The sequence below is a fragment of the Micropterus salmoides genome, unplaced genomic scaffold (genome assembly GCF_014851395.1).
Source record: "Micropterus salmoides isolate LMB-PRFRI ecotype aquatic unplaced genomic scaffold, ASM1485139v1 Ms_hic_scaffold_935, whole genome shotgun sequence".
Classification (NCBI taxonomy): Eukaryota; Metazoa; Chordata; class Actinopteri; order Centrarchiformes; family Centrarchidae; genus Micropterus; species Micropterus salmoides.
The window spans coordinates 302-14,106 of NW_024044721.1; the positions used below are offsets into that span (position 1 = coordinate 302).

Genomic DNA, 13,805 nt, shown 5'->3' on the forward strand with positions numbered 1-13,805 from the left:
CGTGACCTTCAGCTCTCACTGGATCGGTTCGCAGCCGAGTGCGAAGCGGTTGGGATGAGGATTAGCACCTCTAAATCTGTGGCCATGGTTCTCAGCAGGAAACCGGTGGAGTGCCAACTCCAGGTAGGGAATGAGTCCTTACCCCAAGTGAAGGAGTTCAAGTACCTCTGGGTCTTGTTCACGAGTGAGGGGAGACTGGAGCAGGAGATTGGCCGGAGAATCGGAGCAGCGGGGGCGGTAATGAACTCGCTTTACCGCACCGTTGTAACGAAAAGAGAGCCGAGCCGTAAGGCAAAGCTCTCGATCTACCGGTCCGACCCTCACCTATGGTCGTGAAGGCTGGGTCATGACCGAAAGAACGAGATCGTGGGTACAAGCGGCCGAAATGGGTTTCCTCAGGCGGGTGGCTGGTGTCTCCCTTAGAGATAGGGTGAGAAGCCCGGCCATCCGCGAGGAGCTCAGAGTCGAGCCGCTGCTTCTTTGCGTTGAAAGGAGCCAGTTGAGGTGGTCTGGGCATCTGGTAAGGATGCCTCCTGGACGCCTCCCTAGGGAGGTTTTCCAGGCACGTCCAGCTGGGAGGAGGCCTCGAGGAAGACCCAGGACTAAGTGGAGAGATTATATCTCCACACTGGCCTGGGAACGCCTCGGGATCCCCCAGTCAGAGCTGGTTAACGTGGCTCGGGAAAGAGAAGTTTGGGGTTCCCTGCTGAAGCTGCTGCCCCATGACCAGATCCCGGATAAGCGGATGAAGATGGATGGATGGGTAGTTCATCCTCTCAATGGCTTACATACAGCCTAGTCTTGGTCCTGGGCTGGATCTGGGACTGGAGCATTTTGGAGGAGGAGCGGAGTCCAGAACTGAATCAGCCGGAATAGATTTCATGACGTACCTCAGTTCAGGAAGACATAATGTGTTAGTTTGTTCTTATGTCTTTTTAACAGTTTCCTTCTTATCCTTATTTTATCGAGTCACATGTTTTGTTTTAAGTCTTTCTTCTTTCCCTCAGTTCCAGTTGATGTAGCACTCCGTCTTAAATGATAGGTTTCATCTCTTTTCCCATCTTTAAAAGTGCCTTAAGCTGGTCCAAATATTTTGAATTAAGACATCACATTTCAACCCACTTATCAAATTGTCCCAAAGATGTTTTATCTTTTTCAGTCATCCATTTTACAACTGGCAGTCCTAACGAACCCTAAGACTTCTTTCCTAAAGTCGACACTAGAGGTTGAGTAACTACTAGTTAGTTTGTAACTTAATCAGCTACTAAAATTGGTTGCGCCACAATTACTTGGGCCATAACTGAACTAGCTTAGGCGTAAAGTCATAACTAAGGCATGTGTCTTGTCACGGCCGTGAGCATTACTGAGCCGCTCAGCATCTTAGCACGTCACAGAAAGCTCCACGCTGAAGATCAGCTCCTCCACCTTCTCCTCCTCTGCTGCTCCGTCTTCTTGGCTCCTCGCCGGCCGGCCGGGCGCTTCGCCGGAGCTGCAGAGGACGGAGACGAGCAGAGTTACGTCTGCTGAAGTCTAAATTCTGCACAAAGACTCTTGTTCATTAGTTATTATTAATCCATCACAGTTTGAGTGACGTCTTCAAAGTGTGAAACTTTGTACAACATTCAGGACCCAGAGGGACGTTTCAGCAGGAAACAGGAATTAAACTACATTTAAAAGCTGTTACTAAATATTTTTGTCGAGCCACTAATCAACTAATTATTTCAGCACTGAAACAGTTTGGGCTACTGTAGAAACATGGCGGTGCAACAGGGTGACCTCCATGTGAGAGGTGTCTGTAGACAGAAAATGTCTCATTCTAAGGTAATAACAACATTAAGGTCTTTATGCAGCGCTGAGAACATAGTTATGGACCTCATCTTGCATTTCTGTCATTAGAACACACTGGACCTCGTATGTAACGTAGTTATTTTGACCCAAACCATGAACTTTTCCTAAACCTGACCCAACAGATGTTTCACAACGTTAAGCACTAGTTTTATTTCAGGCTGCGACGTTCTGCTCTCTTGAGCTCTGCAGCTGAAGTAGCTGAAATAAATAATAGAAAGGAAGAACATGTCGGTGCACCTCAACACGTTTCTTTCTGTAACTCTTCCTCTCCTCTCAACACAGAAAGCTCTTTTCTCATGCAGAGTTTCAGGGTGGAGGCAGTCTCTGGGAGTTTCCACTTCCTCTCACACGGTTTTGGTGACTTCCTGTTTGCTGAGGGGACTTCCAGCAAACGCAGTTTAGCCTTGAGCTGTTTGTATTTCTGGTATTCTTCCTTCATCGGAGTGCGATCCTCTTTCTGGCAGATTCTGGCAGTAAACACAAGAGTGGCCATATTATCATTTACTTTTCATTTAGGACGTTTCCTATAATAATCCATCTTCACTGATCAGGTCATGTATTCTGGATCTAAAACCTTAATGTCCAAATTCAGAGGAGTACACAAGGTACCTGCATTCTTCCTACTTATTTATTTATTTATAATTATTTACTTGAATATTTTAGGAAACTGCGTACTTACTGCTGCATTTAGTCATTTCATCAACAAATAAAATGAACTCCACCACGGGACGATTTAAAGAAAACATTTCACTGATAATTACTGAAGTAAAAGTACAAGAGTATTCATCTTGAAGAGCTTTTAGTTTTACAGAATGGAATTAATAGTTAATACTGGCAGATTATGGGTTAGAGGGGGGGTGAAAAGGATGCACGAGGGAGGCCACATGTCTCCGTTTGGTCTCTCACCTTCCAGTCTGACGGTAAAACTCGTCCTAGAACTTTGAAACATCTAGATATTAAAATTCCATCACATAGTCCATAGTGTTGTGGTGGCTTCTGCACATCATGCTTATGATCCAAGAACCCCAACAGAGGCACTGTTGATGCTATGGCCATGGCAGCAAACATCTGTGTTGTTCCTGACTGGAACATGGGAGTTAAAAGTGGCGGAAAACAAACCGGGAGTCGTCACAAGGTAAATTCGGCGACAAGCAAGAGAACAAGTGTAGGCAGATAAGTGTTATTTCCACAAAACAAAAGATTTTAATAAAAGTACGAAATCAAAAACTCTGTCAGCAGCGTCGTGTGTCTGCTTTTAATGTCGTGTAAAAATTCAAGACTTGGGCCAGATAAGAAAGCTTGAACTTTTACCAACATTTTTATTATCAACAAAAACAGACACCAATTACAATACAAAAGTTCCACCGGAGTGTGTCAGAGATCGGTGCAAAATAGAGCCCCATTCTGTTACCAGAACAGAGACCCGAGTCGACATGAAAACCATGTAACGACTGACTTTCACCTCCTTTTGGACCTCCTTTTATAGCTCTGTTTCTTGGCTTTACATCATCTCTTGGCCCTCTTTCCTGCTGCACCTGGGTCTGGGAAAGTCCCTGACTGCCTGCTCCTCCTCTCTGTGTCCTCTGCATGAACTCTGCTTGATCATGCCATTTCTTCCATAACCTGACTTTTGTGGAATAAACTGGTGTTGTTTGTGCTCTGTGCAAGAAACAGGACATTCTTACTGTGATGGACTATATTGATGTATGTTTTGTTATACAATTTGCACAAAATCTGCTTCTATATTTTACTTTGCAGGTATTTTTGATGCTGCCTCACTGTGCTCCCTCCCTTTTCTCCCAAAGCACACGAACTTGCTCACACACACACACACACACATGTGCCTGGGCAGTTAGATACAGAAAGGAGCACAAACACTCAGAGCTGTAGAGTTTTAACACTGTGATCCTAACTTTACACTATAAAATAACACTTTAAATGATGACAATGTAGACCACCATTGCTCTAGTAATAAATTATAACAATTTAGGCTATAATGCTCCAAAATAATTCTCCTCTGAGGCTGTAAAGCCTCACACTTCATACACCAACACTGTGACCACTGAAAATAGGCGGCCTAGTGTATTTGCATATGAAACCTATTTCTCAGACTTGTAGACCTTTAAGAAAATACCCAAATTAGTGTTTACACATTGTGAAATAATCAATAATCATGCGGTGGGATGTTCCTGTTTCTAACACATTACTCCTCTCTCCTTATTACCCTTTAAATGAGTTTCCCTTTAAATGAGCTTAACATATTAAACTACCTATACGTGCTATAATATAGTGAGATATACCTTGTAAATGGTTTACACTCGTGAAACAAATAATATCTTATGCAGTGAGCTGTTCTTTTCTTATATACTTTAGCAAGCTAACAATTATAACAACACCTAATGTGTTGAAAGGCACACATCATCAAAACAATCACATGGTGCATAGTGAACTTTCCAGACATAACAGTGTTTCAACAATCATTCATGTGACACTTCAGAATGGTGCAAAATGTCCGATTAACATGTATGATGTCCATTTTAAAGTTTTAATCCGTGGTACTGTGGAACTCTTTTTTTGGCACTCAGGTTTCTTGGGGAACAGACTGGGTACCAATTTGAGGGCACTCAGTCGTTTGTAGTTTCAGTCTTGTTCTTCCTTTTGCTGGTTCACTTGGACTCATAGCTGGTGATAGTCAACGTCGTCTCTGTGGTGGTGCAGGTCGCGCTTGATCTTGCCTGCTGCTGTGTCTGCATCACAAGGCCTCATAGGAGAGTGGCCTCCTCTGGTCTTTGACTGGCTGTGAAGAATTATTAAGCTTGCTTGCAACTGTACTTGTTACTATTACCAATAAGTGAGCTTTATCCTACTGTTTGTAGTTTAGAGACTTTAACTATTGTTTCTATCTGTCTAATCTTTTTCTAGATATCCTAGATATTATATTTGCTTGCAATTTAACCCCTCTAACATCCTGTATATCTGTGTATTGAATTACATTGCTATTGGATGTACAAATAGTAAATCTTGAAATAACACTCCATTATTCATTAGGGCACTACAGTTCTTCCATACTTCAAACTAGTTTACTAATACCTACAAAAACAGAAAGAAAACACAAATTAACTCAGGTGTTCAACAAAAACAGAAAGAAAACATAATTAACTCAGGTGTTCAGCATCACACATGTGTCTCAGGTTATCATTACAGTTGCTTGGTTGTTCCTGTGGAATACATGACAAAGGTCAGTCATGATTTAAGACTCACAATCATCATATTTAAGCATGCAGTAGCAATGTGCTGCTGAAATTGCTTTATAAAGGCTTCAATGAGGCTTCTCCTTTTCGGCCTCTTTAAAATCAAGCCTGAAAGGTTGCCTGTCATTGTATTTGCTACATCGAGGAGCTCTGCGCTGGCTGTTCCTCTGCACAAATCCAGAGCAGACAGTGATCTCTAACAGTTATACTATAAAAATAACCCCACTAGATTCCCTTTTTCTAAAAACTCTGTTTAAAAACACAAGGAATTCCTGACGTTCTGATCCCTTTTTGCTGAAATTCAGTATCAGGTGGCTGCTGGAGGAGAGCAGGACACCAAAGTTATTGACTCAGTATATTTGTGTTAATGAATCAATTATTAATGACATATCTTGCTATTTTATAGATCCTGAGCTAACCTTATTCTTATTCAGTCTTTTTGGATTTAACATCAGTCCCTATTTTCTTTTTTCTTCCCCTATCTTTCTATTTTTTCTTCTCCTACAAATTATCAACACTCCCGCTCCCAAACTCTTGTGAGGTCTTCAAACAGTTCTTTTTCAGCAGATGTTGCAGTTTTCAAGGCCTCTGACAGTCTGACCATTTGTAATGTTGATCATGGTGAGACAGAGAGCTCTTCCTTGGTGATGTCTCTGTCAGCACTCAGTCACATGTGAGAGCATTTTGGCTGAAGTTCATTTTCACAGTGAAGCCTTCTTGACCTTTTAAACTTTGTGCTGTTAGGTTCACAGTCTTTAAGGTGGTGTTGTCCTCTTTCTGATTCGACTGTAGATGGTAGATGTGGTCTGACTGGCTGCGTCCTCAGCGTTGGGAAGACGCTGACGTCAGTGGAGGTGGGCTTGGGCCTGTGATGCATCAGGTCGGCACGCCTCTCTGTGAAACGCCTCCTGTATCACCTCCCTCTCTTCCTCACAGTCAGATTCTGCTGTGTCCATTTTGAAGCTGCTCTCTCGCCTTCTTCATGAAACTTCAGAGCTGCCATCTTGTCCATTGTAGCTCTGTCTCGCTGTCGTCATGTCTCATGGTTTGTTGTGCTCTGCAGGTATCTTGGTCTGTAGGCAGATCTTTTGTCTTTCTGAGATCTGTGCTCTGACGAACTTTTCACTTTGTTTGGGAGTTGTTATTCTTTCTATATCTAGCTCTCGTCTCCTCCCTTCTATTATAGCCTCTCTTTTTCCATCTCTCCTTTATATCTTAACTCAACCCTTTAAAGACCCTAATTCTTTTCCTTCTTCTTCTGCCTGTACTGGCCCTTGACTGCACTTACTTATATCTTTCTTCCACTTGCTGTATACGTTTCTTCATCTGGGGGTATATCTATTTAGACCTTATCAGGATGGGCTCTTTCATTATTCTGTCTCAGTGACTACGTTTCCTTCACTCAAGGCTATATAGTTTGTCAATATTATCTACCTGTTGGTCAAACTGTTTCTCCCTATTTTCCCTTCATTCTGAGCTTTCTCTATCTCTTATCTGACGTCTTTTATTTTATCTTTAACTACTTAGTTGTGCTGTTACCACATATGTTGTTGCCACAGCTCCCTCCTTTGACCACCTTTGCAGCTAATATTTCTTTTTTCTGCTCTTTACCATTTAATTTCACCTGCTGTGTGCCTCCCAGGACAGCCCTCGCACACTCACTGCGAGCAAACACTTACTCTCTGGAAACTTTAGAATTTGGTCGGCCTTCATGTCTCAAAAAGGAAAAAGACAGTTAATTGTAAAGCCACACAACCAAGAAACTAGAATGAAACAATTCATTGAAAGAAACTCAGGCAGCTCTCCTTGTTTCTATATCAAAGAGCTATTCAACTGAAAAATCATCAAAGCAGAGTTTACTAAAAATGACTAACATCAGTGAAACTAACAACTATTAAAATATCAAATTCATTTTCTTACATCTAATACAAAATTGATGTCTCTCAATCCCTTCTCTAACTTAAATCCTTCATAGATAATACCTCACATTGCTGCCTATCAATCTGTACTTCTATGTTTCAATAAATTTGCAAACTTTATCAGATGTCATCATTTTTCTAGTTTTGTTCCTTCTCCTCGACCAAAAAGTGTTTCAGCCTGTTATTCTGAACTGAATTTCCTTTATTATCATAATACTTCAGTAGGCTGTTTCAACTACACTTTTCTTTTCTGTATCCAGCAGTCATTGCCGTTCTTTTACTAATCTGCTTACTGTCAAGCTGTTATTGGTTCAAAAAACTTTTGTAACTTCTGTTATTATTAACTCATGAGTAACTTGCTATAATGTGCTGTTGTTATCCTAGAAAGGTGCAACAGATCACAAAACTCTCATAACTTTTGGTTTAGGGCTGAACTGCTCTCTTTTTCTCTCTCTCAGCCTGCTGTCCTCCCCCACATGGACACACTCACTCACACAGACACTCCTCAGCTCCTGCTCTGTGCCTCTCTGCTAGTGTGAGCAAACTCCTTTTTTTCTCTTTTCTCTTCCAGTCTTCATTATTCGGGCGTGGACTGCCACTTCAGAACTTTATTTTGCACATAGCTTTATCACAATTCAATCTGAGACTGCATCAAAGCCATCTTTTACACTATACTAGTCCACATTCACTATTTCATCAATATATATTCATATATCTATTACTTTATAACTCCTTCCATCAACTTCTTATACTTATTTATATCACCATATCAACTCTATTCATCTGTTATCCTTAAGCTTTATGTTAGTTTAATATTAGATCAGTTATCCAACTGTCATTATTCTATACTTTTTATCTAATGGTCTTAAACATGAGGCTTCAAGACTCAAACTATTAGTATTATTATTTTAGGCCTTGGTAACATTTATATGCACTTTTTCTTAACACACAGCTATCAACTATTTTCAGCAATATTTACATGCACGTACGTCTTCTGACTCCTATTTCCTGCCGGCTTCTGACTTAATATACATTACCTAGGCTTTCAGCTGAACTAGTCTGATCCACTTCCTCAACACAGACTTAATTTACACTGCCTAGGTTTATTTCCAAATTGGTGGACCTGATTCACTTCCTCAACACAGGCCCAATTTACACATAAATATAGCCTCTCAATCCACTTCCTCAACATGAGGGCTTAGACAGAAATGATACACTTCCTCAACACAAAATCTGTCTTTATAAATCGCTACTCAATTCACTTCCTCAACATGAGCGCGTAACACTTCTTTTATCTTTAGCACGCTTTATTCTCCTATCCTGCCGCAGTCCTATTTAGGCTCCTAGCGGTAACGTGCTATAGTACATCCGCCCGTTCAGTCCGAACCTACCATCGAAGAGCCCCAACACTCAGCTGAAATCCTGCGATATAAGTCCGCGGTAGCCACGTGATGACTATTCTATTAGCCAACTTGCCCATGTCAGCCCTGACCTAGTGAGTGAAGCACCCCAGCACTCAGCTGTGATTCTGCACTTCTCCAAGCCAGCGGTATCCGCAATGGCTTTAAATTCTTATCTCTTCATCAGCTCACCACGCCTATGCAGTCCTGTTCTGATGGGATCGAAGCTCCCCGACACTCAGTCGAAGCGTTGCAATTCTTAAAAAACAGCGGTATTCACGATAATGGCTTTAAATTCTTATCTCTTCATCAGCTCACCACGCCTATGCAGTCCTGTTCTGATGGGATCGAAGCTCCCCGACACTAAGTCGAAGCGCTGCGATTCTTAAAAACAGCGGTATTCACGATAATGGCTGGAAAACTCTTATCTTATTTACAAAACTTATTTACATACTTATTTACACTTAAAAGCCAACAATTAAACATGAAAGCGCATCTAATCTACCAGCTTTGCATTTAGATTTGCACCCATCTCTGACACCCTAGCGGTTCCCAATCTGTATCTGCTCTGTCTTTTTTAGTAAATTTAGTTCATTTTTATTGAATTCAGTTACATTTTTAACAATTTTCCTTAATTTTTTGTACTTTAACTAGGTTCTAGAGTGAGGAAGCTTTCAGAAACTTCACCTAGGCGGAGAATCCTGTACTCAGACACACTATTATGCAGAAATTTTAGAAAAAGGTTTTCTGCTTACCTTTCTAAGTACGCGTATGTGTCTCTGAGATACAGGTTGTCCGTCCTTGGTCAAGGTCATCATGCCCCTGTTCAACTCTCCTGGCTCGGCTCGCCAAGTAATGTCGTGTAAAAATTCAAGACTTGGGCCAGATAAGAAAGCTTGAACTTTTACCAACATTTTTATTATCAACAAAAACAGACACCAATTACAATACAACAGTTCCACCGGAGTGTGTCAGAGATCGGTGCAAAATAGAGCCCCATTCTGTTACCAGAACAGAGACCCGAGTCGACATGAAAACCATGTAACGACTGACTTTCACCTCCTTTTGGACCTCCTTTTATAGCTCTGTTTCTTGGCTTTACATCATCTCTTGGCCCTCTTTCCTGCTGCACCTGGGTCTGGGAAAGTCCCTGACTGCCTGCTCCTCCTCTCTGTGTCCTCTGCATGAACTCTGCTTGATCATGCCATTTCTTCCATAACCTGACTTTTGTGGAATAAACTGGTTTGTGCTCTGTGCTAGAAACAGGACATTCTTACTGTGATGGACTATATTGATGTATGTTTTGTTATACAATTTGCACAAAATCTGCTTCTATATTTTACTTTGCAGGTATTTTTGATGCTGCCTCACTGTGCTCCCTCCCTTTTCTCCCAAAGCACACGAACTTGCTCACACACACACACACACATGTGCCTGGGCAGTTAGATACAGAAAGGAGCACAAACACTCAGAGCTGTAGAGTTTTAACACTGTGATCCTAACTTTACACTATAAAATAACACTTTAAATGATGACAATGTAGACCACCATTGCTCTAGTAATAAATTATAACAATTTAGGCTATAATGCTCCAAAATAATTCACAACACTTTGCATGACTCATAAGACCCAATCAGAGAGCCGAGCGTCTGCGTCATCGTTTCTAAAGTCCTCCCTTTTCTCCCGTCTTCACTAAAACGGAGTTTTAAAATGAAAAACGGGGTCGGCAGCGTTTTCAAACTTCACTGTTTTAGTCTAAACGGGAGGTGCAAACGTAGCAAAAGGTCTCTGCTTTAAAAGAAAATGCAGCAGTGTGGGCGGAGCCTAAGAACGAAGGTCTTTGTAGAGAACAGGCAGACTGTAGAGAGGCATTTCAGTCAGTCAATGAACTGTAGGTTCATCTCTCTGTTCTTTTTTAGTAAAGGGAACTCTTGTCTATAAAATCATCATCACCTCTTTAGATGAAAACGGCTTACGACTATTGGGAAAGAGAGAGTTATTAAGTTATTCTAATCGAATTGCTCTTGGAGACAGACAGCCTTGCGTGTGCTCTCATTGTGGGCTAAACGCTTTTAGCAACACATCGGTCGTCTCAGCATGCTTCTTCCGAGCAGCTCACTCAACATCATTTCAAGCATCAAATCATCAACTATAGCTAAAGACTCAGACGTGAGGTCACAGTTTGGTGTGTAAGAAGATCTTACAGGAACTAGTTCAAGGGTTCTTTTAACCAGAGCAGAACTTTGGCTCTTTGCTGTGTAGTGTTCTGGGATTCTGTCCTCTGTCAGCCCACTCTGGGTGGACTTACATCCCCAAATCCATCCATTTCCAGCCCACTTGGCTTCACTTGTCATGTGCAAATGCCCTCCGTGGAACAGCTGACGTCAGAGAAGGAGAAAAAGAAACAAAACAACAGCGGCAGCGTCCTTGTCCAGATAATATGTTGCAATAAACTGAAAAATAGACCCTCTCTGTCTCTCTCTTCACCGTCCCTATTCCAGATATAATCAAACATTGTTGCATGCTGTCCTTCAGAACTGCGTCCTGTGCAGTGGAATCTATCTGCATGTGTTCAAAAGTGTGTAGAGTTTGTGTGGCATCAAGTGTTTAATAACTATTTCATCAAAATTCATCAACATGATACCATACATGCTAAACCCGCCCCTCTCTTGCTGTTTCCAACAGCCCATGTAGCCGTAATGTCACCTGCTAGGTTTAAACTTAGAGTCTGTTTTGGATCCGTCCGTGTTCCGGTGTCCAGAAAAGCTTCTGTAGGTCTTTAATGTTGGATTAGTTCATCATTTTCGTCCCGGTCGGGGAACAACTGACCAGCTCTTTGCTCTCACAAGGATCCTGGAGTGGGCCTGGGAGTATGCCCATCCTCCAGTCTACATCTGGAGAAGGCGTATGACCGGGTCCACCGGGAGATACTGTGGGAGGTGCTGCAGGAGGTGTATGGGGTGAGGGGGGCTGTTGTGAATTATTTTTGAGCATTATAGCCTAAATTGTTATCATTAATTACTAGAGCAATGGTGGTCTACATTGTCATCATTTAAAGTGTTATTTTATAGTGTAAAGTTTAACTACTGAGTGTTTAACTACTGAGTGTTTAATGAGTGTGTTCAAACTCATATTTTATTCTTATACTCTGTGTGTTTATCATATATTATTCTTATTCTCTGTGAACGTGTGCTTTTTAATGTGCCTACATGAGCAGAGAAGCTGCTCAGGCCGTGCAGGCAAAACCTAGCCAACCGAAACCCACACAATAGAAGCAAGGCACCTGCAGTAAGTCACGTACGCCAGGGCTGAGATCATCGCGAACTGAAGCCAAGAATGAGATCATGACATGTTGTGATTTATGGCGCCTGGTACTGCATGAAACCAAGCTTTGCGCTGCCGAAAGTTAACTTGTATGAGACAAAGCACCCACATGGTTTGCATTGTTAAATCATGTATTTGTTCATTGAATCACGTTATATATGTATTAGATATGTTATTCCTTATTAATTCTTTTAAAAAATACGATTGTAAGTGTTTAAGTTTTAATGGTGTCAAACTATGCCTGTATAACTTTTAAAAAAATACGGTGGGACTGAAGTTGAAACATATTGGTGGATTTCTAATCCAGTAATGTAAAAAATATAAAGAGAGACAAATGGTAACAATAATTACATGTAATAATAGTTAAAAAGTGGAAATTGTAACATTAATGAAAGGGTTAATTTGGTAAAACAGTACAAGAAAAAGGCCACTAGATGGCAGTAGAGGATAAGAAATCCACCAAAGGGGAGGAATGGTCAGCGAACACCATAGGTGGAGTTAAGGTGTAACGCCCACCTAGAAGGAGGAGATAAGGAGGAGTTAAGATGTAACGCCCACCTGAAGAGAGGGACAAGGTGGAGCTTAAGGTGAATATAAGGCGATGTTCGCTGACCACCAACTCGGTTCCATCCTGAGACCTGCAGGGATGTTGCTCGGGTTTATCGGTCCTTTATTGGAATAAACTCTTTTGCACCGACTCTTGACCGTCTCCAGTGAAGTTTTTGACTACGCCGTTTTTGACTAAAGAAGAAATCTAATAGAGTAATTTTATTGAGTTTATTACGTTGGTTAGGGTAGGGACCAGGTCTTTTACTGGCCCGGCCGGTCCTTATTTCCGACCCGACAGGGCCCTTCTCAGGGCTATCCAATCCCTGTACATCCAAAGCGAGAGCTGTGACCGAGTACTCGGCAGTAAGTCGGACTCTTTCCAGGTGAGGGTTGGCCTTTGCCAGGGCTGCGCTTTGTCACCTGTCCTGTTTGTGATATTCATGGACAGGATATCGAGGCGTAGTCGTGGCGAGGAGGGGCTGCGGTTCGGGGGGCTTGGGATCTCGTCACTGCTTTTTGCGGATGATGTGGTCCTGATGGCATCATCGGTCCGTGACCTTCAGCTCTCACTGGATCGGTTCGCAGCCGAGTGCGAAGCGGTTGGGATGAGGATTAGCACCTCTAAATCTGTGGCCATGGTTCTCAGCAGGAAACCGGTGGAGTGCCAACTCCAGGTAGGGAATGAGTCCTTACCCCAAGTGAAGGAGTTCAAGTACCTCTGGGTCTTGTTCACGAGTGAGGGGAGACTGGAGCAGGAGATTGGCCGGAGAATCGGAGCAGCGGGGGCGGTAATGAACTCGCTTTACCGCACCGTTGTGACGAAAAGAGAGCCGAGCCGTAAGGCAAAGCTCTCGATCTACCGGTCCGACCCTCACCTATGGTCGTGAAGGCTGGGTCATGACCGAAAGAACGAGATCGTGGGTACAAGCGGCCGAAATGGGTTTCCTCAGGCGGGTGGCTGGTGTCTCCCTTAGAGATAGGGTGAGAAGCCCGGCCATCCGCGAGGAGCTCAGAGTCGAGCCGCTGCTTCTTTGCGTTGAAAGGAGCCAGTTGAGGTGGTCTGGGCATCTGGTAAGGATGCCTCCTGGACGCCTCCCTAGGGAGGTTTTCCAGGCACGTCCAGCTGGGAGGAGGCCTCGAGGAAGACCCAGGACTAAGTGGAGAGATTATATCTCCACACTGGCCTGGGAACGCCTCGGGATCCCCCAGTCAGAGCTGGTTAACGTGGCTCGGGAAAGAGAAGTTTGGGGTTCCCTGCTGAAGCTGCTGCCCCATGACCAGATCCCGGATAAGCGGATGAAGATGGATGGATGGATAATTCATCCTCTCAATGGCTTACATACAGCCTAGTCTTGGTCCTGGGCTGGATCTGGGACTGGAGCATTTTGGAGGAGGAGCGGAGTCCAGAACTGAATCAGCCGGAATAGATTTCATGACGTACCTCAGTTCAGGAAGACATAATGTGTTAGTTTGTTCTTATGTCTTTTTAACAGTTTCCTTCTTATCCTTATTTT

The 13,805-nt window shown here is 42.8% G+C and overlaps 1 long non-coding RNA gene across 1 annotated transcript; it reads right to left on the reverse strand.

The window, feature by feature from the left end:
• Positions 1-1,435: 1,435 nt before the first annotated feature.
• On the reverse strand, positions 1,436-3,124 carry LOC119896333. Its single transcript, XR_005443203.1, has 3 exons — positions 2,755-3,124; positions 2,086-2,315; positions 1,436-1,489 (listed from the first exon to the last, which is right to left on the reverse strand). It is a non-coding gene; the product is annotated as an uncharacterized LOC119896333 (long non-coding RNA).
• Positions 3,125-13,805: the final 10,681 nt, after the last annotated feature.